Raw genomic sequence first — 15,652 nt, 5'->3', positions numbered from 1 at the left:
TGTGTTCACTGCACTGCTCTTCCTCCGTTTGCAGCAGACGTCCTGAGTTCCTGCAGCCCCACACCATATTTCCTTCATGCTGTCAGTGGACAAAGTGCCCACACGGTTTACCATAAGCGTGGGCACATTAAAACACACGGTGCATTTGGCCCACATTTAGGTTGCTGACGCTTTGTTTACACTCGCGGCGTGTGGGCGTAGGTTTGTATGGGGACCACCGAACAATCAGGAACCGATGGCTCGTCAGTATAAAGACAACTGAACGCACTCTTTGATATCATGTTTGTGTGTATTTCTACAAACGAAAACTTTTTTGTTTGTAGAATCGCGCAAAAGTCACATCAAATAAAAGACAGTTCTGTGTGCATTAGGAAAAAACATTGAATAGTTTTATAGTATTTAGACTGATATTAAGAAGATAAAACTTTCTCAGGCAGCTTCATGTGGTCTTCCAGAACCGCCCACAACCCGGCACATCTGGCTCCGTTTACGACGTCTCTGCTTGTGTTAGCTGTGATGTTATGACAGCAGAGTGACTGAGGAGATTATACTGAGAGGACAGAACCCCCCCCCTCCACTGGGGCTCTGAGGGGTCAGTGGTCCTGTTTAAGCAAAAGAGCCCTGTGTTTACTGTGCAGCTGTTCCTCTTGTGTTGTTGTCCATTTTCATGTTTTTTTTCCCATGTGTTTGCTTTCACAGGAAGTTTTTTGAAGACTGTGTGTTCTTAGAGGGAGAGAACCTCAACGGGGTGGGGGGAGGGGGCTCAAGCCCTGATCAAAGCACCCCATCATCTGACCCCGCCTCCTGGACCCGCCCTGCTGAGGTCACTTCGAAAAGCCGAAGATCGGTGGATTGCTGGACGTGACGAAACCCGTCTGTAAGTTCAGTTATGATTGCTGTTTTTACCTGTGAAAGTTACTTTGAGTTTTGACGTGCTTTTTTTTGTTTGCTTTTTCGACGTCATTGCAGTTTGGGGAAAACACAAGAAAAAAACACAAATTTCACAATAAGAGATCAGTACAGTATCTCAAAATACTATCAATGTACATCTGGAGTTTGTGCATGATAAACATCAGTGCAACTCCAGGAATGTTCCATATATTCCATAAGGAGAAAAAACACATAAACAATCCACAAACCAGTCATGAGACGGACAACACAAAGGCCAAAAGCTGAGCTAAAGCAGTTGAAAAACAGTTTGTCTTGTTCACATTCCTCTGTGACTGAATAACCAGCCGTCTAACAGTTGGTCACGAAAACAACGTGAACACTTTCTGACCAATCAGACGCTCTGTGTGGGTGTGGTTTGATCAGATTTGAGTGGCAGCAGCTGAAACAGCTGACCTCCGCCTAGCTTAAAAGAGGAAGTAGAGCTCAGGCGCCAACAGAATAGCAGAAATCTCCTTTATTAAACAGAAATTGTTCAAACTTCGAGACAAAAACTGTCTTTAATCACTTCACCGTAGCATTCGATAGAAGCTTATCAACGCTGGATCCTTTTTGCTTAATTGTGAAATGTATTATTATGTATTCATGCCATTTTGCAAAGTGTTGAAAGGTGAGAATGAATCCTTTATAAAAGTGCTTTTTTATACTCCACATAATAATGTGGCTTGTTGAGATGACTGTAGGAAATAATGACATATTTGTGTGCTATAATTTCAAGTTCACACCCTGTAAGGCTCAGATTGGCCACAGTTATGGAGAGAGACTGTCTGCCAGTTAATGGCCTCGCCCTATTACACCCAGAGCTGATTGTGGAAGCCAGTGCAGGTCAGGATTTTGAAGTGTTTTTCCAAAGTGGCAGAAAGACTCTCGAGAGCTTTCAATCACAGCTCTGCCTCACACACCCAGGTGGACGAATAAACAAACAGACAAACCTTATGTAACAAAAACACATTGTTTTCCGAGGCTAGCTGGGGCATTGTCCCGCATGAGCTCTCATTTACGCGATTTGACAGTAAAAACGCTCACATTGCGCTATCTCTTTATTCATGCCTGCTTTCAAAGTGCCACTATTGTGCTGTGATCCCTGTTTTGGCTGGCTGTGTGAGTGTGTGTGTGTGTGCGTGTGTGTGTGTGTGTGTGCGCAACACGGGGCCACTGTGGAGTATTGTGCATCACTCAAAGTGAATGGAAGCCCACCACTTTTTGCTTTGCGATCTGCTGACAGCAGAGAAACATACGTGGCGGTTTGGGAAGACGACTGAGTGTGTAGGAATGAGGCGTCGAGCTGCGTCGCTGGCATCACGGTGGCATGAGGGCCCCGGTGTGGACGACCATTTTCTGCCTGTCATTATTGATGACACAAAGTCGTATCAAAGGGGGTGAAATGGGACAGAACGGCAGTCAATGCGGGTGCACAGCCGTGAAACATGATCAGACCGCTGAGTTGAATGGAGGTATTATCGTGCCAAAAATGTGAGGGAGAGAGACGGAGGCAGAAAGAGGCTGAGTGGCATTGCTTTCGTATCTTGTCACCCACTCGCATGACAACGCAGGCACTGTGTCCTTCCCACTATAAGTGAAGCAGAGTTTGTTGCATATTTTGGATGCGTGAACATTTGCTCATAGCACACATGCTTTAGAGGAAAAAAGGTCTTTGTACTCCAAGCAGAAACATCAGAAAGTTCTTGGTAAAACGCGCTCTGTGTCTCAACTTGCTCAACTTGACAGCTCGTTCACACAGTTACAGTCTGAAAGAAAAGACCTGCATGATGTGGGTGATAGGCACTTAGGAGTTTTACAAATTTTTCCCAGGATTGCATTATATTTTTTTATAACAAATTAGCCCTGTTCTCCACTCGTCCACCTCTCAGGGAGAACACAGTTTTGGCACCTGTCTTTTCAGCTACCACATTAGAAACAGGAAAATAAGGAAACGTTTCTCCAAATCTGTGCCACACTGACAGCACGGCCGTCTCAGATTGTTTTTGTCACTTTTTTTTAATCTTGAAGGGGTTTTTTTAAGTTATTATTTTGGTATTTTTGTCTTGGCATAAAAAGCCCAGAGAGCAGAGAGAGCAGACATGTGATGAAAGTGCTGGTCCAGACTTGAATGCTGTTGCAGGCATGTGGTTTGTACCTGAGCCAGCTGAGTCACCGAGACTCCCCCCGTTTATATTTCTTGTCTTTGCCCTCTGATAAACTCCAATTGACCTCTCTCACTGTTCCCCCACGAGGGCTGCAGTCTTTGTCAGTGCCCTTCTTTCCCCCTCCTTTCCTCCCGAGTCATGCTCTCTCTCTCAGTGTTAAATGAGGGCATGGCCACACTTGGATGTGCTGTGACAAATTGGCACACAGGAGGCAGATGGTGATGGGGAGAAGACTGGTTGTCGTGCCGTTTGCTGCAGCAGCGTGAATTGATCTCCGTGCCGCAGAGCAACCACACACGCTCCGCTTTGTGTAATCCCGACTTGGTTCCCCCATATGCACAAGCACACACGACCCGGCGAACTCTGACACACATGCCACCTCACGCCAGCCTTCCGTCCCCATTAGTATCAATGATGTGTGCAGCGGAGACGCTTGCTAACTGTCAGAGGCTCTCTGCTTGGCTCCGCTTGGAGGGGTGAAGGGATGCTGAGGGATTTGACAGAGAGACACAGCTCAGGCTAATGGTAGGCTGCTGGGACTCTGGGAGCCACAACACACAACCTACTGCAGGGACATACCATCACTGATGCACTGTACATGTCAACATGCTGTTCTATTTACAGAGCTGCTGTCTTAACGATGTTTACCCATGAGGCTTGCAGCTTCAACAAAATCCCCATGGGTGTTTTTCATTGCAGTATGACTTCTGGTAAGATCATAGCTTGTCTGACAGGACTGGCATTGCTCATTAGGCTGTGTCCCTAGCATGTAAAAATATTCCCCAGTTGGGTTTTGGGTGCATCAGGATTTTAAAGATGCACCCATCTTAGCTGAAATCATGTGGGGCTGTAATGGGGAACAGTTTCTGAGCTCACAGGAAGTGAAAAATTCAAAAAATGAAGAGTTGAATATTGTTAAAGGTCAACATTTAATTATTTACCTGAAGTATTACCAAGTCAGCACTTAAGACTTGAGAATTTTCCCGCTGCGGGAATAATAAAGGTTCGTCTTATCTTATTTCTAAGAAGAGTCTCTTTATTGGCAGTATATATATTTTAACATACACACACTGAATTTGTCTTCTGCATTTAACCCATCCTTAGTTGAACACACACATGCAACAGCATATTACATCAGCAAATTACATGCAGGGCAGTGGGCTGCATCAAGCGTCCGGGGATCAAATTTGGGGTTAAGTGCCTTGCTCAAGGGCACATAATGGGGAGGGTGGGGAATCGATCCCGTCCGCTGGGAGAATCGATCCAGCGACTCTCCGATCACAAGCCGCTTCTCCAGCCTCTAGGCCACGGCTGTTGCCAACTCAATTTGAATAAGAACAAGCTTCTCCCAAAAATGAACTCAGCAAGCTGTGTGCCCACCAGTCAAGTTAAAATTTAAATCCATGTCTGTGCAGACTCATATAATACATGTAGTGAATGTGTGTCACCACAAATTTGAAGAAGTCTCCTCAATGTGTTCATGAGAATGGGATGGACAGACGGATGGATGGATGGACAACCCAAAGACATGTGTCTGCCCACAGCTATTGAAAAGGCCTGGAAGAGGATCGGCCACGCAAAGAAGATTCCCGAAAAGGATCAGATTATATGCAAACATACACAGACATACGTAAACATAATGATTTATGGATATGCAGGCTGTGTGCTTTCAAAAAACTAATAATAAAACTCTGACGTCTCATCTTTGAATAACATATGAGTCTCAGTCTGATTGAGACGGTTACACAGTCACTCTCAGCTTGCAGCTGATATCTAATTGGTGAGGTATTTATCTGGCACTGATGACAGGTAGACGGGAATTGTGTTTAACATTTGAGTTGTGACTTGTGCTTCGTTCCCTGCAGTAATTTCTTAGCCAAGCTTCCAGAGCTTAGCCAAGACATGTGGTATAGTGTGTCTGAAAGTCTGCTGGCTGCCTCAGCTTAGCACCACAGATGTATGGTCTGAGGTATTAAAAATCAACGTGCAGTCCAGAGTTCTGGGTTACACCGTCAGTGTGATTGGTTTGTTTTTTACATACAAATACTTATCGCTTATGTTTGTAACTGAACAACATAGTTCAAAGTGAAAATCCAGATTTTTAAATGAAGGGGGTTTGTTAATGGATCAGATTCTCTTTTCATTAAAAACCTGCGCTGACTCTGTGGGCGGGAGGATGGGATAATTGCTGGCTTTAGCTCTCCTCACCTGGAACGTGATGGGATAACTTTCCCACGGTGTTTAATATTCAGCGAACATGCCAGCCCTAAGCAGTGGATATCGATCAGCAGATGTGATGTTATTGCCTGCCTTCCTAACAGGCATCTGTGGAGTCATCTGTGTCAGAGCTGTGATGCCCCCGCATCTCGTCAGACCGCCAGGAGCGAAGTTCTCAAATGGTCGACGCCCTTTCGGGATTTTCCTCTCCAGCAGTGAAAAGAATCATTTTGTTATTGATCACCATTTGAGCTTGTATTCAACTGCGATGTGATGAGCCGATGAGCTACAGGGACACCATATCGACTTCCTCTGAAACGTGCCTTTCAGCTTAGTATTTATTCTTCAAAGAAACTTTTTGCTGACTTTCGTGTTTATCAACAGCTAATTATCCACACATGGGAAAATTGAATTGATGCAACCTCTCGGGGACAGTTAAACTAGCAAGCTTAGCAAAAATATGAAAAAGTACAAACCTCACACGGCATGCCGTGTTTTATGAGATGTCCACGCGCTATTAGAAATGCTGGACAGGAGCCAATTTGTTACAAGAACACACACAAATGCGATCGCATGTCAGTACTCGAGCACAGACAGCCAGCTGTGAGGAGGAAAACAGCCCTGCGTCTGTGATAACAGCTATTTCACTGTCAGCACAAATAATCTGCAGGCCTTACTCTCCATAACCACGACTAGTGTTTACATTTGCTGCATTCATAGAGAAGCAAAAATCTCCCTGAACATGGAGTGCAAAAACAGATCTGCAGCTGAGTTTAAATAAATCATCTCCTTGTAACGGGAAAGACGTCCCTATAAAAGAGCATAACCGCTTCGACTGCGTCAGCAAACGTGGCTGTGGCCCTGCTGCTCGCCATCCAGACTCGACGTCTGTCAGGAGCTGTGGATGTGTGCACTTTGCTTTAACCTCAGCGCTCTCGTCTCTGCGCTCAGGTTTGAAACGTTTAGTAAATGTGGATAATGAGGGTGGAATCACTTGAAGTTGAGGTGAAAGTCAGCAAGCGGACTTGAGGCTGTTTATAATTACAATTCAAATGAGCAAAGGGTCAACAGTTTAATGCATTTTTGTCTTAAACAACACATAAAGGTCAAAAAATAGTGAAGAACTGGTCTTGAATTAAGCTTAATTTATGGTAATCTTCTATGTTATTGAATAATGTTTACTTTGAGGGCAGACCGCAAATTAATTCAATTATAGTAAGCTTCGAATATTTCCCTATTAAAGTTCTGTCAGTTTCACCCTTCAGATAACTCCTGTGCACATTAAAATTGATCCATTTGGACAGCTGGCTGGGATACAAAATAGCTGCTTGAGATGGAATGGGATCTTTATTTTTTGCTTTTGGCTGTTTGTACTGACACTGTGGTGAAGTACACTAAAGTAAAATCTGAAATCTTTTCTTTTTTTGTGCCAAAATGGAGCTGGACTCCAGGACATCCTTCTGGCACTCCTCTGCTTTAGATTGTGATATAAAGCAGTGGGTGAAGGTCATTTGGAACGTCAGATAAGCCCTGTTTCCGCTGTGGTCCAAAGCAGGTGAAGGTGGTTGCAGACTACAGCTTCAGTTACCAGTTACTTATTTTCCAGTGTGTTAGGTTTGTCTGCAACAGGGTTTATCCAGAAACAATTTGAGCACAACTGAAGCGGCCAAATCATAGACTTCAGAGTATAAGTCTTCCACTCATTATCCAAACGGAGTGAGAAAACTGTTGTGGGTAATATCAGGCATCCAGCCGCCTCAAATGGATCCAAAAGTCTCATTTTAGTCTATTTTACTTTCTTTTTTTTTATACATCTATATTTTAGCAGAAGTAGTGATGTCCTAGCTACAGCTGAGAGATTTAGAGGAGAGAGGCTCAAACAGGCCTCAAAGCTTTGTGTTTTTAATGACAGAATGTGCTCCGTCATTGAGAAGACTGATTAAAACCCCTCAGTGTCACAGTCCAGGCGGCGAGAGCATATGGCCAAAGGGCTTAAGCACAGAGAGAAGACATCTGCAGTTTCAAATCACAGAGACAGAAGCAAGGAAATGAAACCACAGAGATTAAAGTGAATCTGCCTCAGTTCTCTTCCAGAGATGCTTCATTTGTGAATGCCAGCAGTTTTTACTGTGATATGGTGAAACACAGTTGTGAAAAGGTTCACAATTTTTTAAGGCTGTATTAAAACATACACTGTGTAGACAAAAGTGTTGGGACACCTTACCATTTCACCAACAGGGACTTTAATGACGTCTCAGCCTAAACACACAGACAGCTTTGCAGCTCTAACAGCTTCCACTCTTCTGTGAAGGCTTTCCACAACATGTTGGAGTGTTTCTGTGGGAATTTGTGCCCATTCATGCAGTAGAGCATTTGTGAGGTCACACACTGATGTTGGACCAAAAGGCCTGGCTCACAATCTCCGTTCCAGTTCATCCCAAAGGTGTTGGATGGGGTTGAGGTCAGGGCACCACAGGTTTATATTGAGTTTTTTGTTTTGGAGCGCACACTTCACACCTAATAGAGTAATTTCTGAAGAGGTGAGACATCAGCGGGGCAGTATAGAGTCATGTCAGTGGTACTGATTCAAGATTCTGACTGTCTTTCATTGAGCTTTAAATGTTTTATATTGAGTTATAGAGTGTTGTTTTTTTCCTTTATTTTTGCTGAGAGGGAATATGGATTTGTTCTGCAATTTTTTAAAAAAACACATTTGTTTTGATTTTGGATGGCAGCCAGGCCACAGACCACAAAGCTGAACAAAATTCAAGGCACCAAAAACATTCACACAGTTGAACAGTGTACCATGGAGAGGGTAAGTGTTTATGAATCCTGGGTGTGTGCTATGATACCTTGTCAAACACTTGAATAAGCAAACATTAAAACGATAAGTTGCAAATGTTCCTCATCACGCACATTTCACCGTCCAGTCATTGTGCTTTTTGTTCCTCTCTTCCTTTCTCATGAGACCTTTAGGAACATTTCAGGGCACAGCCTAAAGAAATGGGTTAAACCAGCCTTTTGGATGATATTCTCAGCCTTATTTTTCTTTTGAATTGACTATGTTTTGGTTCAGACATACTGTTGGGCAATAACTTTTAAGATCAGAGTGCAGCTCCAGATACACATTGATTTTTCTCCAGATACTACAAGTCTTGCCTCAAAAGGTTTTTCAGTCCTGACCAGCATTTAAAACTCTGCTGCTGACAGAGAACAAACTTAACAAACCAAGGCACTGTGGAAAATATAGTGTAAACATGTACTTGTAAGTGCTTAAACCTCACGAAAAAATGCAAAATTATTCCTTTGGTGGTAATGTGCAAACCTCGTCATTGTCCCTCTGGATACACTACAGATTTTATTTTCTTAAATTAGCTTAAATGTGCAAATGTCTCCGAAACCCTGGCCATAGGAGACCCTAGAGACATCCCAAAACAAACACCAAACAGTCTTTCTCACTACCCGTCTCTATTATTTATTATTCTGTCTCTCCAATCTGTGTAGACTTGCCTGAAAGCTTGTATCGCCTTCTCAGTTTTGCTTTTGTGTGATTTTTATCTCGCCAGATTTTACAGCTCTCTGAACAATCCCATTGCTGTTCTTTTTGAGGCAAGTGGTGGTGTCAATTATTCAAAGAGGATAATTTTTTTGTAGCTCTGATACAGGCTCATCAGTACCCGGCACATAGTCTTGAAGAACAACGTGGTGCTCGCACCACAGAAGCGTGCACATAATGAAAAATGTGTAGCACTTGAGCATCAAGGTCATTCTAGCGGCGGATTCCTCAAGAGGGCTGAAAAGTCATCTGCGGAGTGAGCAAATAAGGCCAGGTGGCTGATGAACTCCGGGAATAGTTTGACAAACCCTATCGTCATTGACAAATTAAAGTGTCGGTGGCCACCCTACGTGGCATCACATTTCCTGTGTTGTTCAGCGATAAGCCCCGGCGTGCATGACTGCAGAACAAGAAGGCTATGAGGACAGAGGTACAGTAACAGGAGAGCCAGGCAGATGCTTGTCTCTGAGTATTGATTGGGCCAGACCTCCAGACGGCTGGTGCAGCCGCTGACGCAGGCGGGCTGGCAGCCACCCCTTCCTTCGTCCCTCTTGTTGTAGGAAGGAATCGTTTGGAAAATTTGACATGACATATTATCTCGAGGTGCTGGCGAGCAAAGGAATATGTTTCCTGGGTACTTACATCCTTTTGCTATCACTCATGTAAAGCTTCCTGCTCCATTGTGTCAGTCAGACAACCAGGCAGCTTAAAAATACATTTTCACACAGGCCTTGTGTTGCACAGCCAGTGTCCTTGTTTGTTTCCTGTAGCGGCTTTGTGTCAGTAGCTTCCTGGCAGCCGCAGTTCAGTGAAGAAGTGTTCAAAAATAATGTCTAACTGCATAAGAATCCGGTAGAGAAGCTGAAAGGATTGTTGAGCGGTGGGTATCGGTTCTGTAAGTAAGGAAGTGAGATTTATGGTTATTGTGACATAGTGGTTTGTAGCTGGTCGTAAGCTAAAAATGAGATGAGAACAGTAATTTAGTGAATATCTAAGGTAACCTGCGCCTTGAATTGGGGAATTCTGATAAGTCTTCAAATTTATAAGAACTTGTGATTTGTTCAACTGAAGTTACTCCCACAGCAGGGACGGTTAGTCTGTCCCAAAATAATACCATGATCTCGTTTGAAATGCCCTGAGGATTTCAGCCAGGTGTGAGTTTCTCTGTTTCCGCCATTAAACATTATATTGCATTAAAGATAGTTCTTTTTGGTACAAGCTCCTTATCAGTCATGTTACTTGCTCTAACTGATTTTGAATTATCTACGGTTTGCCACCCAAGGAAGAACCACCTAGAGTGATTCATCCAATCAGCGTAGACATTTTGTTGGTCACATTACTCTATTGGTTTCCTCTTGGACGGTGGATCTGCCAGTCTGTGCGGTCATGTGAAGCTTGGATACAGAAGTACGTCGACATTTCATATCAGTTCGCCTCAGCAGCAGACTGGAGACCGTTTTGAGATCGATTTTGATCTACAATCATCTGATCACGCCCTCCCATGCCACTGCATGCAGATCTGTTCTGTAAATTACTTGTCTGTGTTTGCTCTTGTCACTTTGGTCAAGTTACATCCTGTTGTGGTCCTTACTCTTCAGAATCAACCATTTCTGAACTGATGGGATCTTCATGAGGCCTAGAACTGGTACAGGGCTCATGATGATGATGATGATGATGATGATGATGATGGAAGTACCCATCTGGTTTCCTTCTCATTAAACATGACAATGAGCTTTAGTCCTTGCTGTTTTCTGATAACTGATAATACATAAAACAATTTGTATAGATGCAAGTAAGATTGACTTTTGCCAAGTACATTTATGACCCACTTGCTTGCAAGTGTAAAAAGCATTAACACTGAACCCTTACAAAAACCTTTACCCCCATATACTCCAAATTCAGTGTCAATTATGAAGCTGTCATTTCTCCATTAGAGACACGACATACATGAACCAAATACCTTTGACTGTGGCTGCCAGAGCACGTGATACGTATGTATACAAGCATCTCCACAGAAGCACACACTTTCTCCCGCTCTCGCAACACATTCAGCCTCTTGTCAAGGCAGCCACAAGAGTAATGGCCCCAGGTCTCCTCCTGAACACAGACTAATGAGAATCTCAAATCCGACAAGCACAGTGCATTTATCACGCACTCACATTTAATGACACCACCACCCAGGCTCAACAGCACGCTCACGCCAGCATCTAGTCCCATTATCGATGGTCCCGTTTGTCCTTTGCTTTGCTACTATCATCATTATTATGATTATTATTGTTATTATATTTACTAGAGCTGCGTGGTCAAACATAGAGGAAAGATAAAGAGAGTAGGAGGAGTGGGTGGAAGAATAGAATTAGAGTCAGTGGTACATCTGCTGGCAAAAGAGAGCTTTTGTTTTTCTTTTCTGTCTTGTTTTTCCTGTCCATCTTCTTCCCCCCAGCCCTTCCAGCGTGAATTGGTCTATTCTCAACTTGTTTTATTCTCTTTGTGTCTGCTTCACTCGTGCCTCCAAAAACCTAAAATGCAGATGAGTGGAACAGTTGGGCTCAGGAATGGTGATGGAGTCGACAGATGAATACTACATGTACTGCTTTGATCTGCCGCTCTGAAGTGTTGTTTTTTATTTGTGGGGTGACACGGAGCTTTGCACAAGGACTCTTGACTCAAGAAACTTTAAAGATGTGTCTGTGAAGAAAACATGGATTTTCAAATGATTAGATGTCTTGCCGTTGATACTAAGCAGCATATTATAATACTACGTTTTTCAAAGGAAAATGGTAAGGGTTTCAGATAAGATTCGTGTATTGACATGCCTCTTTCTTAGAATCTTAAATCACAAGCTCATGCCTGTGCTCACTTCAGGCGGTCATACCAGTGTAGAAGAAATGACGTCCTAAATACAATGCCTGTATTATCCTTAGTGTCCATTGCAGCGCTCTTTATGTTGGAAGGATGATTTGAGCCCCAATTAGATGGACTTCTGAGCAGGCCGTGCTACCTCTAATGACTGTTTGGGCTTTAGATGGAGATAAGAGCTTATCCTCCTTAAGTGCTGGAAGGCCTGCATTATCTAAACTGAGATCAGGTCTGTGCTTTAACACACAACTCAGACACTTCAGAACAAAGCGGCCAACAGTCTAACTTGGAAACACATCAGTGCTGCTGAGCTGGTTAAAGCACCACATTGTCGGAATAACAATGGACAGCAGTGATTGATGCCAGTGATGCAGTCTCAGATTAAATCTGTCAGTTTGGCAACAGGGTCTCGTGACTTGTCTTTTAATTTGTCATTTCAGGAGATGGGTTTCTTCAGCTCTGACAGCCGTAGGCAACAGATACAAAAGTGTTTCTGAGCAAGATGCCTGGAAAGGTTCTCCGTCATCCAGGTCATTGTGTATGTGCAAAATGAAGTCAAATGGACTTGCTTGAGTAATTGTTACTTTTAGTAACTGTTTCATAATGAGTTGTCTACTAAAACAGGTCAATATTTGCGTGTGTGTGTAGAGTTTTCCATAGCAACAGAATCTAAGATTGATGAATTGCCCAAGTTCCCAAAGAAAAATTGAAGGCAATCAAAGGACAAGGCTGGAGAATTGGAGCACAGAATGAGTGAGTACACTATTATCTGGATGTGTTTAACCAACTAAATTATCCATATCCAAATCTGTTCTTGGAATGGACGGCACACATCAGAAATTGTTGATTTAAGCCTGAAATTGATGTGGGTTGTTCAGAAGTTGCTGTTTTTATTATTTATTAGAAAACTTTATTAAGCTTGAATTAAGCTTAAGATCAATGCCTCTGATCACAAGAATAAAAGAGCTATTTATATAACAAATTTATATACGTATGTGGAGAGAGGGAGAGATTTGAAATGAATAAACTTCAGTCAGCTACCCATCGAGGACTTTCTTTCATCATGAGCACAGATATTGTTACTCCGACGACAGTTAAAAGGCACGTTTTCTGTATTTTCTTTCGAGCACTCGCTCGACTCAACTGTCAGTTTTATCGTTTTGTATGTCATGTGTTTGTCTCATTTGACTACTTTGGTTCATAATTAAAGTAATTCTGCGCTGTTGATAATTTGGTGCTGCCTGTGAGGCTCAGCACGGTTGAAGCAGGAACTGCCAGCCTGAATCTGAGTGGTGGAATTGATTGTCTGGCTGATTCCAGACCAGTGAGCTGTGAGACACCATCGTTCTCCCCCAATCCCTCATTTAGATTTACTGTCTATCCTACTGTCAGTCCTCATGTCCCATTTCTCTGTTCCATACCCCCACCCCACCCCACCCCATGTTCGATGACACAGTGTAGCCTTTGATGAGGTGCGAGGAGCCGCACTGCTTCTTGGTGTATGATTGCCCATGGCCATTGACTTTTCTTGGTAGAGACGGAGCTGTTAGAGCCATAAAATGAGATAAACTGAGCTTGAAAGCTTCTGGGTCTTTCACTATGTGTTTAGATGATATCATCAGTGTGAGACAGCGGTAATAAAAGTGAGGTCAGCTGCCACCGTCGGCTACTGCCCTGAAAGGTAGCACTGTCCTGATAAGACTGCTGTCTCTTTTCATCTCTCCTCTTAAGGCTTCTGGTGTGTGATGAAGCTGACGTGTGGATGTCGGACCTGAGCATAAAAGACGTCTAATAATTGGATGCATGCTCTACGTACAGCAACTGTTTGTCCCAAAGACAATGATAAAGCGTTTAATCTTCCCAGGAACAGCGAACCACACAGGCATGATGATGCCATTATCTTTGTGAGGCACTCTCGCCGAGAAGCCTCACTCTTACCCGTGATTTATATTTCCCTTCATCAGCATCGACCACTCAGATTGCAGAAATCATTCATTTATAAAAGCAGGGCTCACTGCTTTTGTTCTTGTTCAACTGAAATGCACCAAATGTACTTTTGCCACACATTCCCTTGGTAGCTTTCCTCCCCTCTCTCTTGTCTGTGTAGATTCTCCTCTCTCTCTCTTCCTTATAATCTTGTTGGGGTAATGTGACAGGGATGGATCGTCTGGGTGACGGCTGTGTGATTGCCTCTGCTAACAAGGGATAAAAGCAGGGGAAGAATCTTCACAGCTATTTATCTTCCTTTGATCAATTCTCAACTACTCTGTCTTCCTGTGTTTTTATGTTTTTGGGTAGAAAGCTCTATTTGGGCACACTTGAAACTACAACCTCTTCTTTTGTCAAGAGAAAAAAGGCAGGAGGCCTCCTCATTGCATCGTGGTGACATAAAAGATTTCACAGTGAGTGATGGCAGCAGTGATCAGCGTGGGAACCCAGGTATATCTAACATCTTATCTCTTTAGAGCTCGTGGAGTTCCCTCATTTGAATGAGCCAAACTTTGGAAGATACGCCACTCATAATTCAGTTTTCATCAAAAGGGAATAAAAGTTCCGGTAGATTGATAATTCATGCAGGATGTCTTTCAAAATAGGAAGTGCAAAGAGTTTGAAATGCAGACGTTGCAGCGATCTAATTGGTACCACAGGGGAGATAGAGATCAAAGAGCCGCTGTGTTAATTGAGAAGTCTCACTCTCTTTTTGTCTGCTACTGCGTGAACGGACACAAACCCACCGTGAAGGCTTTAAAGTGGTGGTCTTCAGCTAGAGCATCCTCAGCGGCGGCAAAGAAAAACCGGCATCTTGTCTTTTTAAATCAGGTGAATGTAAAGGAAACCTTTGAAGAGTTGCTTGCCCAGGTTCCTTCCATTTTCTTACAGCTCTTGTAAGAGAGCTATGGCTCTGATCCTTATGGAGATCTTTGCACTTTTCTACATCATTCTAATTCAGATTGGCCAGCATAGTGTGTGCCAGATGGTGCATTTCCAACTCACTCAAGGTTAGCTGTAAGGTCAGTATTCTGTGTTGCCATTTGACCAACAGAAAGTCTAATTCTTGGTGTCATTTTGGCCGGCCTGCCGCATTTCTGCTGACGCTTGAGGCTCTTTTTTGTTTTGCAGGATTTATTTTCAGTGAGTTCTGCCTACTACACCGTTGCCAAGCCAACCCTCTAGAAAGTCCTATACACAGTATGAAGTATTAATTAGTTACTGTACATTTATCTATATATGCACATGGATGTGTAGGCACACTCACAAACTAAATCTAATCAGAAGACTGCAGACAAACCTCTCGGCCCTGTGCTTAGCATCCGATCAGTTTGTTTCTCCACCTGAAGTGATCAGCAGGTGAGCAGACATCATCATGGTCTGCTTTGCTTTGACTCAGAGCCCAAATCAGCATCAGCTTTGCTCATCTCCTGGCACCAACAAAGATTCACCTTTTCTCTCTGCCATCTTTCTCCTTGAAATAGCATTTTATTAGCATATTTTCATGCTGCCTGGTCACTTGAATATCTGCTACATCTGGCTAGCTCGTGCTCTCTTCATGCCCTTGTGATGGTCTGCAGTTCTGCTTTAGTCATGACAGGCTCAGGCAGCACAATAGTGTGCAAAGCATTCTGGGACAGGAGATTATATCTGCTCTTTTCTCCGTTGTTTTAGCATCAGAGTGGATGACAGTGTACAGCATCAGAACAGAGGTGTTGAATTTCCAAGACGTGCGTACAGATAAATCAGTTTACAGGGAAGAACACCGATTAAACTGTGTCGTAGTTTATTATTTATTGCATATCATCCTCGCTGATGTTTTTAATTTCACAGAAAATTTGGCTGCTGCCTTTCATTTTCCATGGGGCTTAGCGCTGCATGAGATTATGTGATGTTGATTTTAATTTTAAGACACAGTTGTATCTTTTCCAACTAA

General features: G+C 43.2%; 1 protein-coding gene across 6 annotated transcripts in view; it reads left to right on the top strand.

Annotated features, from left to right (window-relative positions):
- sema6e (sema domain, transmembrane domain (TM), and cytoplasmic domain, (semaphorin) 6E) overlaps positions 1-15,652 on the top strand; it is a 133,307-nt gene that overhangs the window by 53,003 nt on the left and 64,652 nt on the right. For all 6 annotated transcript variants that reach the window (XM_046400767.1, XM_046400770.1, XM_046400765.1 and 3 more), the window contains one exon: positions 700-877. The gene's annotated coding sequence lies outside the window, so the exon portion shown is untranslated. The remainder of the gene's footprint in view (positions 1-699; positions 878-15,652) is intronic.

The sequence above is a fragment of the Scatophagus argus genome, chromosome 9 (genome assembly GCF_020382885.2).
Source record: "Scatophagus argus isolate fScaArg1 chromosome 9, fScaArg1.pri, whole genome shotgun sequence".
Lineage (NCBI taxonomy): Eukaryota > Metazoa > Chordata > Actinopteri > Scatophagidae > Scatophagus > Scatophagus argus.
Note: the sequence above shows the minus strand (reverse complement) of the source record. Positions and strands in the feature narration are given on the sequence as shown.